This window comes from Bos grunniens, chromosome 7 (genome assembly GCF_055505025.1).
Source record: "Bos grunniens cultivar Pamir isolate PY7600 chromosome 7, Bosgru_T2T1.0, whole genome shotgun sequence".
NCBI lineage: Eukaryota > Metazoa > Chordata > Mammalia > Artiodactyla > Bovidae > Bos > Bos grunniens.
Genome location: NC_141171.1, coordinates 33,234,732 through 33,253,004, shown reverse-complemented (window position 1 = coordinate 33,253,004; position 18,273 = coordinate 33,234,732). Strand labels below are relative to the sequence as shown.

The 18,273-nt window shown below is 37.1% G+C and overlaps 1 protein-coding gene across 9 annotated transcripts in view; it reads left to right on the top strand.

Moving 5' to 3' along the window:
* Positions 1–18,273, top strand: part of PRR16 (proline rich 16) — a 1,143,323-nt gene that overhangs the window by 933,310 nt on the left and 191,740 nt on the right. The gene's annotated exons all lie outside the window — the stretch shown is intronic.

Genomic DNA, 18,273 nt, shown 5'->3' with positions numbered 1-18,273 from the left:
TTTCTAATTTCTGCAGTCAACACTATCTTTAGATCTGAGCAAGACAGACTCCTGCCTTGAACACCGTACATTAGAGCTCCCCAACCCCACCCTCCTCTATCTTCTGCAGGAGACCCAGGCAGCCATGTGCAGTCAGAGTCCATATTTCCTGTGTGGAACATACTCCAGCACCCTAGATTCTGGAATTCCTCTACCATGAGCTCCAAACACATTTCAAGGAGTGTGGTAGCTTCCTATAGCTTTCTGAATATAGACCACACCACTGATAAATTTATCTTTAGACTTATTTGGGGCTTCCCTCATAGCTCAGCTGGTGAAGAATCCACCTGCAATGCAGGAGACCCCGGTTTGATTCCTGGGTCAGGAAGATTCCCTGGAGAAGGGATAGGCTACCCACACCAGTATTCTTGGGCTTCCCTGGTGGCTCAGATGGTAAAGAATCCACCTGCAAAGTGGGAGACCTGGGTTCAATCCCTGGTTTGGGAATATCCCCTGGAGGAGGGGATGGCAACCCACTTCAGTATTCTTGCCTGGAGAATCCCATGGACAGAGGAGCATGGAGGGCTACATACAGCCCATGAGGTTGCAAAGAGTCAGACATGACTGAGTGACTAAGCACACACAGACTTATTTGTCTTTAGGTCTATTGGTCAAATGTTAACTATCTGTAGAGACTGGACAGAGTTTGAAAGTATGGCCTGGGGTATGCACACATATGTATTTGAGGTACTCATGGTGTAAGGAACACTAGGGTGGGAAAAGGAGAGTGATGGGCCCGGGTTAGAGCCTGGGGGCTGGAACTTGTCCGTCTTCTCTGCCTCCCTCTGATGTGGATGCTGAGTTGTCCAGAAATTCTGTAAACATCTTAAAATAGTTTATTAGCTTGAAATTACAATTATTTAATATTTCATTGTATGGTATTTTAGTTTTACCCCAGATGCTGAAAATATTCCAAGCAAGCCTATCTGAAACTCCAGATTTTCCTTTCTGCAGTCACAGAGATCATGTCAAGCTTTCCCTTTTTGTCAGTAATTGCATTGCAGTCATGTCTGTTCTCTAGCTTGCTGTTTGCATTTTACTTGTGAGTTTGGTAATGGTTGTATTTGGAAATGCACCATGTTTCTTTGGGTCTTCAATTCCCTTTCTGTTTTATTCTTCTGTTTGTTTATTTTATTTCACTGAGTGTTTCTATAGCACGGAAAGCACTCAGGGCAGATTTCTTCCAAAATGAGTTCTTTACCTGTCTTTTGCATAATGTACGCTTTTGCTTCTTTTCTTTTCTTGCCACAATTGCGTTTATAGAGTCACCATGCCAGTTCTTTTTGTCTTGCTTAACTTAAGTAGCTCTGCTTTGAACTTCCAATGGCCTCAAGTAATATGGGTGACTTTTCCTAACTATGTTCCTAGCATGTCTTAAGTCTGACTTATCTTCCCAAGCAAGCCTCAGTATGAAAACTGAGCTTATTTCATGTTCTAATCACAGTTCTATACCTTGAAGGCCAGGGCAGTGGGGGCAGGAGAAGGGTGAATAGGGATCCTGCAATTGTTGCTCTCCCTTTTTAGAAAAAGTAAATGTCGTGTTCTACTTCATACTCCTACTACATTCAAGGCTTTTGCATTTGCCCTTTTTTTGTCGTATTATTCCTAGAGTTCAGCCCCTTGCTTACTTATTGTTTCACTGTCTTCTCTTCTACAGTTCTGCCCACTCAGAGTCCACATCTATTTTTTTTCATATTTGACACAATTTGGAAAACTTGAAGACTATTGTTAACTTCACTGGTACCATCCTGAGGCACTGAGACCAGTTTAAAGATCTGTACTGACTTGAGTTAAAATTCTATTTCTTTTGCTTATTTCAGTGTTTCAAATTTAAGACTGTGGGCTGTGCCTCTTTATTTATATTTAATTATTTTGTTTATGAAATTAAGCATTTTTACTGTTTTTCCTTTTATTTGTTAATAAGGAAGGAGATTCTAAAATACTCTTCGCTCTCTAATATACACATTAACATCCTTATAGAGTACTCCCCTTATATTTTAGAGAATTGGATTATTACTGTATTGTTTTTGACCACTGAATCTAAGTGAACTATCTATCTGTGTCTTGGCACTATTTGCTGAGCAATGCTTTGAAACATCTTGTAATAAAAAGTCCTTCGGTAACATGCAATGACAGCCTTATGTTGCAACATCTTCTGAGGTGGACTACAGTTGAATTTTGTTTAGTAATAATAAACATTGAAGTTGGGGACTTGATTTACTTAAAAAAATTAACTCTAACTCGTGAAGCATACATTAAACTAACAAATATATGGACAGCTAGACAAATCCTTGTCTTCCATAAGATCTGCTTGGTACTGGGAAGAATAACTCAAGGGACACTTCTTTCTACATATAATGAGGCAATGAAAGGTTGAGAGAATGCTTTAAGAGCTAAACTGACCCTGCAGCAAGTAAGATGCCCTCATTTATTGCTTAAGGCTAATTCAAGTATATTCATTTTCAGAACCGTTTGTCTAAACGTTTTCTCAAAGGTGCAAAAAGAGACTAATTCTAAATTGGACTGGTATAATGACATAGAGTCTCTTGTGCCAGAGCTCTCAAAATGGTGTGGTGTAAGCTGGCTAACCCCTGTGGCTAACAGATTTGGTTTGCATGGTCTTTGTGTGTGTATGTTTGAAAAATCTGTAAACTTTATATAATAAAGTCACTCTTCTCTCCCTCTTAAAATCTTTCAAAAGGTCAAGACAGAGCCCTCTTTGTGTTTGCTTTAGACAGTCATATCTTCTACTGTCCACCGAATTCCCTTCTTCATTGCAATGTACTCACAGGCCTTCCTTAGTTAAATTTGACTACTCTTTTTTGTGGTATATCTGAAAATGCGACATTACTTTATAAGCATTCCTCATCGTTATTAAGTAAACATAATTATGTTTTATGTACATAAAACATATTATTTACATCATTATTATGTAAACATATGGTTAACACCAGCCTTCTGGGGAAAAAAGTCTAAATGGCTAGATATTACAAATTACCTGTAATATTTAGTCATCATCCTCTAATTCTTGGATTATATGTATTCTAAATCCATATGCAAAAGCTAATTTTTCTGCTAGTTAAGCTTTGAAATTTCAGCACATTTTATTCACACTGCCTCATAATTTTGTATTATATGGCATATTTTTAAAAATTCCTTTCTTAATGATGTTAAGTAGCACACTTATTCCACCTTTTCATTAATTTAGACCCTGCTAAAAAAGAAAGTGTAGTTTTGAAAGAAGAAACAGTATTCCTGGGATTTAGATGAGCAATGTAACAAATAGGCTAATAATTTTTATTTATTTGTTTGTTTGTTTATTGGCCATGCCACATGGTATGAAGGACACTAGATCCCTGACCAGGGACCTAACCTGTTCCCCCTGCATTGGAAGCTTAGAGTCCCAGCCACTGGACTCCCAGGGAAGTCTCCCTGTTTTTTAAACAACACCAGAGAATTTGACCAAGTAGAGTAGTCAGTCCAGAGAAGGCAATGGCACCCCACTCCAGTACTCTTGCCTAGAAAATCCCATGGACAGAAGAGCCTGGTAGGCTGCAGTCCATGTTTTCACTTTTATGCATTGGAGAAGGACACTCCAGTGTTCTTGCCTGGAGAATCTCGGGGATGGTGGAGCCTGGTGGGTTGCCGTCTATGGGGTCACACAGAGTCGGACACAACTGAAGTGACTTAGCAGCAGCAGCAGAGTAGTCAGTCAGTGGTCAGTCAGTCGTGTCTGACTCTGCAATCCCATGGACTGTGGCCCACCAGGCTCCTCTGTTCATGGAATTCTCCAGGCAAGAATACTGGAGTGGGTTGCCATGCCCTCTTCCAAGGGATCTTCCTGACCCCTGGGGATCGAACCTCGAGTCTCTTACTTCTGCCCAAGTACAGTAGAACTACCTACAATTTTGGCCACTAGAGGGCTCTCATATATATATCAGTATCAGTTCCGTCGCTCAGTTGTGTCCAACTCTTTGCAACCCCAGCACACCAGGCCTCCCTGTCCATCACCCACTCCTGGAGTCCACCCAAACCCATGTCCACTGAGTCGGTGATGCCATCCAACCATCTCTTCCTCTGTCATCCCCTTCTCCTCCTGCCCTCAATCTTTCCCCGATCAGGGTCTTTTCCAATGAGTCAGCTCTTCGCATCAGTTCATATATATAGATAGATAGATAGATATGTATATATATATATATATATATTATTTTTTTTAACCAATGAAAGCATAATTGTTAAAATAAACAGTGAAGTTTATATGGCAACCAAAGTTTACCTGGTTAAAGGCAAAAATGTAAATGTGGTTATAGTATATAGAATATGCAAGAATCTTATCCTGACTGTATATAAAATATAATATTTGAGGTATATTGGTAAGGCACTGTTTTATAATTTAGTAAGTGAAAAGTAGTCAATATTTCAAACTCACAGATGGGATAAGTTTTCATATGTTCATTGCCTTAACATTTTAAAAGTATTAGAAAAATATTCTACATTTCATGTATTTAAATACCATATATGGAACATGTGTATTTATAGGACCTTTGCATATCTTTTTGTTAGAACTAAACAGTAGGAATAGCTTTTGTTATGAATACTCAGTTCTTGTCAAAAAAAAAAAATCCATGCTGAAGTCTTTCACATATTTTTCAACAAAATGACAGCTGTGAAAGATCAATTTTCAAAGTCCTAGCAGATTTAAATGGCTGTTGACTCTCTATGGTAAGATTTTTTGTTGTTTTTCAAATTATGGGTAAATTATTTTTTATAAAATATCTCTGGAGGCCTGTGACAATGAAGACAGATGCTTGAGAAGCCTATTATAAAAGAATTCCAAATTTTAAATCCCCTCTCTTTCATCTCATATATTCTGGCTCATTAAATCAGACATGAAGGTGTTAAATTTTAAAATGCAACTCCCTTTACTCCATTAAGAATGGAGTAGAACTCGGGCACAGAGGGGAATATGATAATGCTTTCATACCTTTGTTAAACCAAGGATAACGCCCCTGCATGTTTCCACCATAATTGGGTTAGACTAGATATTTTCAAGTTGGGAAAGACATTCTGAAGATGGGCTTTAGAGATTTTCAGATGTTTTTTTTCACTAATGCAAAAATAATGTAATGTAACCTTCCCATTTGAATCATTTTCAATAATTTTCCCTAGGTTTGCTTATGACAAGAATAATCTTTTTTAATGACTTGTTTCATGGCACTGTCTTTCCATTTCCTCAAGGCTACAATCATAGTTGCTCACATCACTTTTCTGTTTCAGCTTTGCCTTTAACTTTCAAGTAAAGGCCAACTTATATTATTTAGCATGGTGTTGAAGGCCGTTTGGTTTGCAGCACTTCCTCACCTGCATCCCGTTTTCTTTCTGTCTCTATGCGCTTTCTGCTTTTCCTAGTTTACCTCTGCGTCTATTAAACACGCCCCCAAATGTGTGTCAACACACACACAGCGCATGCACAAACCATACGCCTTTCCATCTACCACATTACAGCTTTCTACTGGAAATCTCAATTGATTCTCAAACCTCCTTTCCTTTACTTTTTAGGGCTTCCCTGGTAGCTCAGCTGGTAAAGCGTCTGCCTGCAATACAAGAGACCCGGTTTCTATTCCTGGGTTGGGAAGATCCTCTGGAGAAGGAAATGGCAACCCACTCCAGTACTTTTGCCTGGAAAATTCCATGGACTGAGGAGCCTGATAGGCTACAGTCCACGGGGTCATAAAGAGTCAGCTACGACTGAGCGACTCCACTTCCTTTACTTTGCATTTTATTGTGCCTGGAATTATCTTCCACTTTTTCTACCTGATCCTTCCAAAGTATGTTAGTTGCTCAGCTGTGTCTAACTCTTTGGGACCCCATGGACTGTAGCCCGCCAGGCTCCTCTATCCATAGAATTCTCCAGGCAAGAATACTCCAGGTGAGTGGGTAGCCATTCCCTTCTCCAGGGATTAAACCCAGGTCTCCCACATTGCAGGCAGATTCTTTACCAGCTAAGCCACCAAAGAAGCTTAATACTCCTATTTCTGACATTGTTTCTCCCTCTCTGGCAGAATTAACTGTTCTTCCTCTCTCCTCTCAAAATATTTTATATGTAATCATACTCTAACAGGTGCACAGATACCACAGACTATTTTTCTTTCTTTCATCTTTTTTCTTTTAATTAACAATGTGGGAGAACTAATATTAGGAAGGGAGACCCAGTTTCACTATCATACAGCTAATGAGAGCCCAAATTATAATTATGTCCAATTGCCATACCTTCGAATCCAGCTATGTTATCAACATCAGCATTTCTAGAAATATTGAAAGTTCAATAAATGCTGTCATTTCTGTAATTATGTGTTTGAGATATCAAGAAAGGAGTAATAGATTTTTTCTGATGTTTTTGACAAGTAATTTAATATTCATATAGATTATAAGATAACTTGGACAAATATTAGTCTAAGTTACAAACTTTCTCTTCCTTTACATTATATAGTAAACTCAGTGTCTGATAAACAGTAAAAACATATGTCAAAGTGTCATTTTAATGTGTATATAAATATTTTAATACTGATATTGGTAAATGATATCCTTTAGTAATCTTGCAAATGTACTTTAATATATCATTGCAGGGTCTTTCCTCTAATAGAAAATACCTTATATTTTTAAGATAAGAAATAGATTAGCAGTCTCATGAACTTAGTTTATTTCCAACCTGAATCAATCACCTCAAAAGTTTACAAATATGCACCAAAACATAAGCAGTAGCAACCTAATGTAAAAGTATTTTGTTATAGTATCTTTGCTTTATTTATTTATGTCATGATTTTTTTCATTCAATATATATTTTGTTTTAGGCATAATGGCACAGGATGCTCTGCCCTCTGGGTCCTTACATTTTCACCATGGAGACTGGCATTAAAGAGCTATTTACATGATCCATCACTTTGTTAGTGCATTTCATACTGTGAAGCACAGATGCAGGAGCTCGAGGCTGTGTTGCAGGACTTCAGGGCTATCGGGAAGCTTTCCTTGAAGAGGAGAAATAAGGGTTAATTTTTGAAGGCTAAGGAAAAATATGTGTGAATATGAATATGTGTGCCTATGAGTGTGCGTGTTTTGTGCCGACAGTGAAGGATAACCAGGTCTTGGTGGAGGATGACTTATACAAAGATCTAGCTTAGCATCTTCTAAACACAGGACGAAATAGAAAAAGCAGGGGCACGGGGCAGGCTGATGTACAAAGCAGGATCCAGATCATGTTTTTATTAAGTATTTAGTCTTTATCCAAAGAGCAATAGGAAACCACTTAAGGTTTAATAATTTATGTTATATGTACAGATAAGGAAAGCACTGTCTGGCTGCAGTGCAAAAACTGGATTAAATGAAAGAGACAATGGGTTGGATAGAGAATTTTATTCTTACAGCTTTATTCATGATGCTTACAGAATATTTTGTATTGATCTAGTTTATCATCAGTAAGGAATGTAATGCACAATCTGAGTTTATTCATTTGCACTTTTACAAATACAGAAAGATATTAGAGATTGAGAGCTCTAAGCATGTGCTAAGTTTACAGGTCCGTTATCTTGAGTTGCAGCTTCCTCCTTTACATTATTAACATAATGGAATCATTTTGGTGTGTGTACTACAAAAGGCAAGAGGATGAGTCTTTTATATCTATTAAGCTGCTGAAGCAATTGTGATGAGGGATGTTTCCTTTTCCACATTTTACAAGAAATCTTAGTACAAGCATATTGCCCATTAAAATAACAAGGTACTTTATGAGAACAGAAATTAAATTTAGCAATGCATTTCAACTGTCATATTCTGTGGGTAATGTTACAGAGGAAAGAAAAGTTGTAAATACTCACTAAAACTAACCCGCAAGTAAACATGAGACTTACATGAAGTGATCATCACAGCTAGTGCATTAGAGCTGAGCTGTGTGTTAATAGCACTTAATCCCTTGGTTCTCAGTTGTCTTATGTTTCTTTATTCTAAACAGCAAGCATGTGGGTAGATGACATTTAGAAACTGCGTGTGATAATTTGGGGGATTTCTACTTCCTCCAACAGCCCTTCAAAAATGCTTGCAGTTCTATGAGGAAATGATTTAAATGAAACCAGGTACTATTGTATTATAAGTTAAAAAAATTAAACATCTTCGTTTTTGCAAATTGTAGTTACTAAATTTGGATCAAGTGCTTTAAATAACATAAACTGTTATTTGTGATAAACTGATACTTGTGTAATTTTCTAAGGCTGCCAAGACCTATTAACATTTTTGGATAAATCATATCTAGGGTTTTATATTTAGACCTGGACTTTCTACATGCTGTTCATTCCATGGCTACAAAACAATTTGACTTAAAAAGAAATTAACCTACTAAAATATGTATGTCCATGTGCATCCTCTGTCAAGGAGCTAACTTTATGCATTTTTTGGATGGTGCCACAAAATATTTGTTAAATATTCACAAGGAAAATTCCTTTCATTCAGTAACCAGCATCTCAATAATAAAAGTAGAATGAAACACTGCTAATGAACTCACAAAGAAATAAATTTACACCTGTATTTCTAAACCTGAACCTTTCAAAAGAGAGCTCAAGTTTCAAATGGATTCTCTTTTTACATACATTATACTCATCACTCACTGCAATAGTTTTCTTTTCCCTATCACTGATGTGCTGACAACTTTCCAGTTATTTGACCGTTGAATGTAATTCATTATTTTTTTTCTTGAAGTCTTCTGATTTCCTGTTTTAGCTTAGAATAGTCACTTTGGGGACTCTAGTATAGTTATCATTCTTTAATTTTTTAAATTTGTTTTCACACTTCTGTGTTAATTATGTTTCTTGCATCCTGTGCTTTCCTCCTTTCTTGGATTCCATTTTACTGAGCTATAGAATATCCTTAACTTTTAAAGCACAGACACTAGAGAAGTAAATTGTCCTAATACGTAAACATTTTAATTTTTCATTATAATAAATTGTTGATTTAGTTACTATAGAATCAGGGTTAAAATTATTTTTGCCGCAGACCTTTGGAGGTTACTGGTAAAATGTCTTTCATCCTCCACTCATCCAGAAGACACTGTGATGATTATTTAATTATCACCTCTTTCTGGGTTTTCTGTGTTTATTTGGTAAGTTATTAACTTTGTTTTCTTTTTCATTCATCCTGATTAGCACTCAGTTGACTCTTTCCATCTGAAGCTCCTAGTATTGTGAACTGTGAAATTTCCTCTTTTTTTTAATTATTGCAATCCCACTTTTTTTTCTTTTTTCTCCCCATTTTTACGAGAACTTCTCAGTTGTTGAAGCTGCAAGATTCATTTTCTTGTGTTCCATGCCTTTAAATCTTTTCTTACATTTTCCTTGAAAAAATATTTTTGATTTATGATTAGGAATATTTCTTAGATTCTTTTAGATTTTCTTAAAAATATCTCTTTCTTACATTTATATTTATGTTTTATACTTCAAATGTGTCTTATTTTATGTCTCTTCTTTTATAACATTGTATTATTTTATAGCTGCAATATCTTCTCAAACTTCTTCTAGTACATTCATTAAAATTACTACAAAGTTCTCTTAATTAACTAATAACAGTCACTTTATCACTTTTTCTTAATATTGATCTGTTCATTCATCTTAGTCCTTCTATTTTGTGATGTTGGAATTATTACGATGTTTTATCAGCCTCTCCTACATACAGGAAAAGGCAGGATGCTGACTGAAGATTGTGAATATGTCAGATGGCATGCAGTACTTTAGAAGACAGGCTAGCTGCTCTTGCCCCATTTCTATCACCTTCCCAATGGAAAAACTTAATATTATTATTGTAATAAAAATAGGGGAGAAGAGCTTTGTTTTGAGATGCTACCAACCACATTTAGGGCCTTCTTATCCAGAGACATTGTTCAGTCTCCTTACAGCAAGAATCCCAGTTTGTCTTGGGATGTAAGCTGTTAGCACATTGCCAGTCTTGTTGCACCATCGGATACAAACTATTTTCCATTGTGAAAGATAGTCACTCAGCAATTTCACACCCTGAGTTTTGCATTATCTCTCGTGCCTACTGTCTCTGTATCTCATTTTCAAGTTTGGAATCCTTCTGGGACTCCATCAGTGCTTTTACCACCTTTTTATTAATTCACTCAAGCATTCATACGAGCTTCCCTGGTGGCTCAGATAGTAAAGAACCTGCCTGCAACGCGGGAGACCCAGGTTCAGTCTCTGGATTGAGAAGATCCCTGGAGAAGGGAATAGCAGTCCACTCCAGTATTCTTGTTGGGAGAATCCCATGGACAGAGGAGCCTGGCGGGCTACAGTCCATGGGATCACAAAGAGTTGGACATGACTGAGTGACTAACACTTTCACTTTCATGTACTTATAAAAATCTCTGATCACACTTAGACCACAGTGTGAGAAGATTTTCTGAATTTATTACTGCTTTTATTTCTTTACTCTCATTTGAATATGATTTGCAAAGGAAGGCACTAAGTACATATGATCAGTATCTATTAAACTAGAAGCCTCATTTCTTAATCCTCAGTGTCTCATATAGTAACAGATTAATGATATTTGTACAATAAATATTTGTCAAACCCAACTGACCCCACATAAAAAGAACAAAAATTGCATTATAGTTTTAGCTTATTTTATGTTGATCAGGCTTGATGATGAATTATGATTATTGTTATTTTTAAATCTTATTTACTTTCAGAGAAAAGGGTATAAATTGACACAAATACCTTCAAAAGCATATACTGCCTTCTGTCTCAAAAAATGGTTCAATTTTTAGTAAGAATCTTTAAGCAAGTTTATAACCTTCATATTTATTTTCCAACAAGAAAGAAAACTTCCTGGGATCACTGAATGCATTATCCTTTCTTTAAGTCTTGCTGTTTCACTCCCATAAATAGATTCCACTTGGACAGATGACTCAGTTTCAAGTTCGAGATACACGTTTCTCCTTTGCTCCTGATGTTTAGGTGTGGATGTTCTTATATTTTTGATTGATGTCATGCTGCCTTCTCACCTCTATATATCTGCACCATGTCTCTCTAGTCCTCCTTTCTTTTATTTTGTTTTCCCCTTAATTCCATCATGCCTGTGGTTATAATTCCTTTAGTTGCAATATGATACTTTGAAATTCTGTTAGCAAAACGTAGAAGTGTAATTATAAGGATACAGTGTATTCCTTGTCGGGTTAATTTATTCATCTTTCACTTGGCTGCAATATCCTCTAACTCCCCAAGTAAATAAACTTCAGCAGCCTTCAATGTGTTCTCCACATGGCAGCTATGAGAAATACTTCTATTTCTTTCTAAATTTATTTAAGTAGTGATATATATTTATTTTATCTTCAATTATAAAAGACTTTACACATGACATAAAATAAATACTATATCAAATATAACCTGAACTTAACAAATGTTAACACTTTATCATAATTACTTTATGTGAAGTTTTAAAAGAAAATATTTCATCTATGTAGCTGATGTCTCCTGACAGTCTTTCCTCTTCCTTCTTGCCTAAACTTAATGTATATCAATTATTTCATGTTGTATAAACTAAAATATCTGTGTTTCTACATATAAACAGTATATATTATACTTTTAGTGGATTTTTTTTTTAACATTTTTGTGCTCAACTGAAAGTTTTTGAGATTTATCACTGTTGATACGTATAGCTATAGTTACTTCATTTGAACTAGTTTATATTTACTTACCTTATCACTTACTAATAGGTATTTAGGTTGCTTCCAATTTTTTGCAATGGCAAAACAAACCAAAAAAGGAAAAAAAAAAATACAAGAACTATCCTTGTGCTTTTTCAAGCCTGTGCACATCTCTTAGAATTTCTCCAGAATAGTCCAGACTTTGTTCCTAGAAGACCTATACCATAGAGTATGAACCTTATCCAATTTATAAGACATTGTCAAAAAGTTTCCCAATGCACTGAATTACATTTCCACTGGCAATATACAAAGTTCCCATCGATTCACCTCATCATCAAGTAGAACCATCAGACTGGTTCATTTTTCCTAAACTACTCAGAAGAAAATAAATACTTTCTCATTTTTCTTCAGTTTGCACTAGCTTGATTACTCGTGAGACTGAGGGTATGATTTTTGAAAATTTGGAGCTTACCTTATGTGAATAACTTCTTTATAACTTTTATCCCATTGTTTGAGTGTGTGTGTGTGTACATGAGCTTTCAATTTTATTTCACTCATTATTTTTCATCTCTGATGGATAATGTCTATTTCGCTCTCACTTTTACAGAAAAGTTACACTATATTCCATATCCAATTTCTTTCTTTCAGTAGGAAACATATTTCTAAATTTTACTGAGGCTTCCATTGCTTGTGTGAAAATCTCCTGTCAGTCTAAATTTTGTTATTGTGTAAATAGTTGGTGTTTTATTTTGTGGTTGTAAAACTTTAATCATTACTTTCTAATGTTCTGTATTTTCACTGTAGTATCTCTGGTTGTGTGTTTGCTTATGCTTTCCTGCTTGAGACTCTGCATACTTCTTTAATGAGTTCTGAAAAACTGAATTCATTGTCTCTTTGAATATTGCTTCTCTCACTTCTGAAACCCCACTTCCGAAATCCTTTAAAAAATATGTAGTCCTTTATCACAACATAACTAGGACTCTCACAGCGTAGCTGCTATCCAACTCTCCAGCCTTGTCTCTCAAAGTGCCCTTCAGCCAAGAGTCCTCTCTAAATTGCTCACACTCAGGGGTTCTCTTCTATCCAAGTACCTTGAGAGGCTCTTCCCTAAATGGACTTCTAGAATCACTTCTGTTCTACCAGTTCACTGTAACTCTTCCTTCAGGAATGCTTCACCCACCTTCTCACATGGTTTTATGTCCTCTTATAATAGCTTGTATTTATCTTTCAAAGCACCTGGGGCATTTGTGCTTTTACAGTTACGTGTTTGAGAACCTCATTGATGTCAGGCCATTCCACTAGATATCCTGTTCCATGGGGGCATTATTTTGCTTGTTTCTGGGTTTTTTTTGTTGTTATTCTATTAGCATTTTTAGGCATTTGGGAAATAGCACTGTACAGACCAAAACCAGTCAGGAACTACTGAACCATTAGGGCCCCAGGCAGTGTATTTATCTCTGAAAATCATTTTCACTTTCCTCACAGTAGACTAGCTTTCTCTCCTTTGCTGAAGATTAAAAAAAAAAAAGGCTTAGGTAGGTAACCACTCTGGGTTAAACAGTACACAGCACACATGAGCCAAGATGTTCCTCTGTCTATCATGATATTTAGGTGTCCTTCCACTTGAATTTCTATGATATCTGGCCAAGAGCTAGAGAATGTGATACCTACTCTGTGCATCATTTAAAAAGCAGAGACATTACTTTGCCAACAAAGGTCCATCTAATCAAAGCTATGGTTTTTCCAGTAGTCATGTATGGATATGAGAGTTGGACTATAAATAAGGCTGAGGGCCAAAGAATTTATGCTTTTGAACTGTAGTGCTGGAAAAGACTCTTGAGAGTCCCTTGGACTGCAAGGAGATGCAACCAGTCCATCCTAAAGGAAATCAATCCTGAATATTCATTGGAAGGAATAATGCTGAAGCTGAAACTCCAATACTATGGCTACCTGATGCGAAGAACTGACTCATTGGAAAAGACCCTGATGCTGGGAAAGATTGAAGGCGGGAGGAGAAGGGGACGACAGAGGATGACATGGTTGGATGGCATCACCAACTCAATGGACATGAGTTTGAGAAAACTCTGGGAGTTTTTGATGGACAGGGAAGCCTGGTATACTGCAGTCCGTGGGGGGTTGCAAAGAGTCAGACATGACTGAGTAACTGAACTGAACTCTGTGTATCATTTATAGCTAAGTCATTTTCCCCTGATTTGATTCTAGAATTCAGTGATTATGAATTTTAAAGTAACACCTTCAAAAATCAAATAGAAAAAGAAGTGCTAAAAAAAAAAAAAAAAGAAGTGCTTTTGCTTACAGTTGAATCAAAGAAACAACCTCAGTGAATTCATACAACAAGTTTTGTTGAGTCCCTTTTGTATACCATTCACATATTTGTGAATGGTATACACATTCACAAGAGTAAAACCAACAAGGTCCTCAGTCTCACTGAGATTGAGATCTAGAGAGAAGACATTATTCCAATGCTCAGCTACTACTAAACAAATAATATAAAAAAATGTGATAACTTTAAATGAAAGAAATGTTTTCTTGTGAATATTTAACAAATTAACTAGACCAATAAGGGAAATCGCAGTAGGAGGGGAAAATGTACTTCACAAGTTTAACTCCTGAGCTAAGATTTTTATAAAAAGTAAGAGTTAATTAGACAAAGAGGAGAAGTCAGAGCATTTCAAGAAAAAATAGTATGTTCAAATGCCTTAGGGTGGGAAGCAGACTGGCAATTATGAGGATCCAAAAGAATATCAAGAAGTGTGAGAAAAGAAAGGGAATATTATTTGAGTTGAATATAGAGGGTTCTCAAAGCTAAGGAATGTTCAAACTACCATACAACTGCACTCATTTCATATGCTGGCAAAGTAATGCTAAAAATTCCCCAAGGCAGGCTTCAACAGTATGTGAACCAAGAACTTCCAGATGTACGAGTTCGATTTAGAAAAGGCAGAGGAAACAGAGATCAGACTCTAACATCCATTGGATCATAGAAAAAGCAAGGGAATTAAAAAAAAAATCTACTTCTGATTCATTGACTACTCTAAAGCCTTTGACTATGTGGATCACAACAAACTGGAAAATTCCTGAAGAGATGAGAATACCAGACCACCTGACCTGCCTCCTGAGAAATCTGTATGCAGGTCAAGAAACAACAGTTAAATCTGGACATAGAATAACAGGCTGGTTCCAAATTGGGAAAGGAGTACATCAAGGCTGTATATTATCACCCTGCTTATTTAAAAGCTATATGCAGAGTACATCATGAAAAATGCTGGGCTTAATAAATCACAATTTGGAATCAAGATTGCTGGGAGAAATATCAACAACCTCAAATGTGCAGATGATAATCACTCTAATGGCAGAAAGTGAAGAGGAACTAAGGAGCCTCTTGATGAAGGTGAAAAGCTGGCTTAAATTCAACATTCAAAAACCTAAGGTCATGGCATCCATTCCTATCACTTCATGGCAAATAGATGGGGAAAAAGTGGAAACAGTGACACATTTTATTTTCTTGGGCTGAAAAATCACTGCAGATGGTGACTGTAGCCATGAAATTAAAAGACACTTGCTCCTTGGAAGAAAAGCTATGACAAACTTAGACAGCGAATTAAAAAGAAGAGATAAAAAAAAGAAAGAGACAGAAACATTACTTTACCAACAAAGGTCCATATAGCCAAAGCTATGGTTTTTCCAGTAGTCATGTATGGTGTAAGAGTTGAACCATAAAAAAGGCTGAGAGTCAAAGAATTGATGCTTTCAAACTGTGGTGTTGGAGAAGACTGTTGAGAGTCCCTTGGATAGCAAGAAGATCAAACCAGTCAATTCTAAAGGAAATCAACCCTGACTATCCATCAGAAGGACTGATGCTGAAACTGAAGCTCTAATACTTTGGCAAACTGATGCAAAGAGCCAACTCATTGGAAAACATACTGATGCTAATAAAGATTGAGGGCAAGAGGAGAGGGGGCACAGAGGATGAGGTGATTGAATGGCATGACTGACTCAATAGACATGAGTTTGTGCAAACTCCAGCAGATAGTGAAAAACGGGAAACCCTGGTGTATTTTAGTCTGTGGGGTTGCAAAGAGTCGGACACAACTTAGTGATTCAACAACAACTGATGCCCAAGTGGTAAAGAATCTGCCTGCAATTCCGGAGGCTCATGTTTGATCCCTGGGTGGAGAAGATCTCCTGAAGAAGGGAATGGCAGCCCACTCCAGTATTCTTGCCTGGAGAATTCCATGGACAGAATAACCTGGTGGGCCATAGTCCATGGGATTGCAAAGACTCAGATAAGACTGAATGGCTAACACACACACACACACACACACACACATACACATACAACAACATATAGAAGGTCATTAGGAGTACTGTCTCATACTGGCTAAAAAGGGCTAATTGTTTTATTTTCAGAAATCTTGTGAGCCAGTTGTGAAATAACTGTTATTGAAAATCGAAATATACAAACCTATATTAAATACATTACATTAAAAAGAAAAGTTTTTTGTCTAATTCTAGTCATTCCTAATTATTTTACTACATTTTAATATGTATTTGTACTCCTGAGTTTATGTCTATTCTACTGGTACGGTGGAAACTATTTATAATGATACACACTTACATGTTTCTTCCCAGTCTTACATTCAGTGATGCTGCCTTACTCACTTGAAGTTAACCATGGCATGAGACCACACCATGGAAACTGGCAAACTCTTTAAATCAGGATTCACACATATCCCTAAGAGCCAGTTACTCAACAATTACCAGAACTACACTGAGACTTCGCAAGCCCCTGGACACCATGTTAAATTGATATGTATCACAGAAGAAATGAGCAGGTATTGAAAGTTTTAAGCAGGGAATGACAAAAACACAATTCAGTGTTTTAAAAGATCACTGAGATTATAGAACTGAGAGGGGAGGCAAGGCTCAGACTGGGATCAAAGAAAGGAAGATGGAGAGAAGTGAATGTGGATTCAGGAGCTAAAATTGAAGGCCTAGCTCTCATGGTACTAGTATTAACCAATCACAGAAGACTCACATGTGGAAGAAGTAGATTCTCCACGTCCTCTCTACCTTCTGGTTGGTTATGATGTCTTCATTTTGAGCCCAATCTTGTGTCAAAGGGCTAACTTCACAGTTGAACACACTTCAGCCTGAGTCAGAGAGGAGGAAAAAGCCTACATATGGAAACATGAGATGAAGGGACTCATTCCATTTGAAAATAAATTATTTCTAAAGTCACCCATAGCTTCCTTCATCGTTAAACATAATAGTACATGGACGGCAGCTGTGAGAATGTTCTCTAAGATCTGTGACTTCAGAGAGTGTAAATGACAGAGGGTCAAACTTCCTGGCTCTGAAATTGAGCATTTGAGCCGAGACTATGTTTCCCAGGGACTATCCCAGACCATGACTTAACAGCTAAGAAACTCTAAGCTGGCCGGTCGTAGGAGGTGTTGGATTCCTTAACTCCATGGCTCTCCGCTGGCCCTGCCCAACTTGCCTTAGAAAGGCATGGCCTAGAACTCCATGTCTTCACAAGCACTCTCTTACACTCGGGGTTGATCCTGCATTGTGGTGTGATGGGCCTGCAGTCTTACTTGACTTCCTGATTCTGTCTTGTGTCTTTGGCATATACTGAGCAGCTATGAGTTGGATCCTTCCCCCAAGTGGTAGCAGACAAAAGTAGTGTAGATTCCTGGATACAAGAGAATGTTTCACCTCCTTCACCAAGGACATAGACACCTCTTTCTTCCAGCCTAGAAGCAGCAGATCATTGCCTATGTCTTAGAGTTTAGAGGACTTCTTGCCATCCCCCTAGTGCTGAAGGCTTCTGTTGTATAAGAAAGGTCTGGGAAATGGGTGAGTTTTTTTTGCCCAGGAGGGACTCTTTGCAGTCTCTGCCTGCCCTCAGAGAAGCCTATGGAAAAAGGGGCGCCAAGTGAGAACAGGCTACATTGTGTCTGGGGTCCTCAAGTTTCTACCTTGTCATGATAGCACATCCTGCCTTTAATTGCTCTTTAATGTCTTGGCTGTTTTCTTTACTCACTTTTGTATACTACATCTTTTCCCTGTGATTGGCCAAAGATGGAACAGTCTTTGTGTCCTGTCTACCCTCACAGGGTTTGGAGCTCTTTACAGTTAAGTTTATTTGGTTACTTTGTGATCTCAGTTCTTTGATAATCTCTAGAAAAGTTTTGATTTTTCCAGGTTATCAGGCTTTGTTTCATTTCAGCATGAGATTAATGTTCTCCTATGCTTTCTACAGGGTAAGTCAGAAGGAAAGCCCCCTCCTCTGTTTAAAATCAGTTTAATAACCAGTGGGGAGAAGGGGAGGGGAGGGGAAAATAGGAGTAAGTGATTAAGAGGCACCAACTACTACATATAAAATAAATAAGCTACAAGGGTATACTGTACAACACAGGGGATATAGCCAATATTTTATAATACATTTAAATAAAGGGTAACCTATAAAAATATCAAGTCACTTTGTTGTATACCTGAACCTAACATTGTAAATCAGTTTTAAAAAT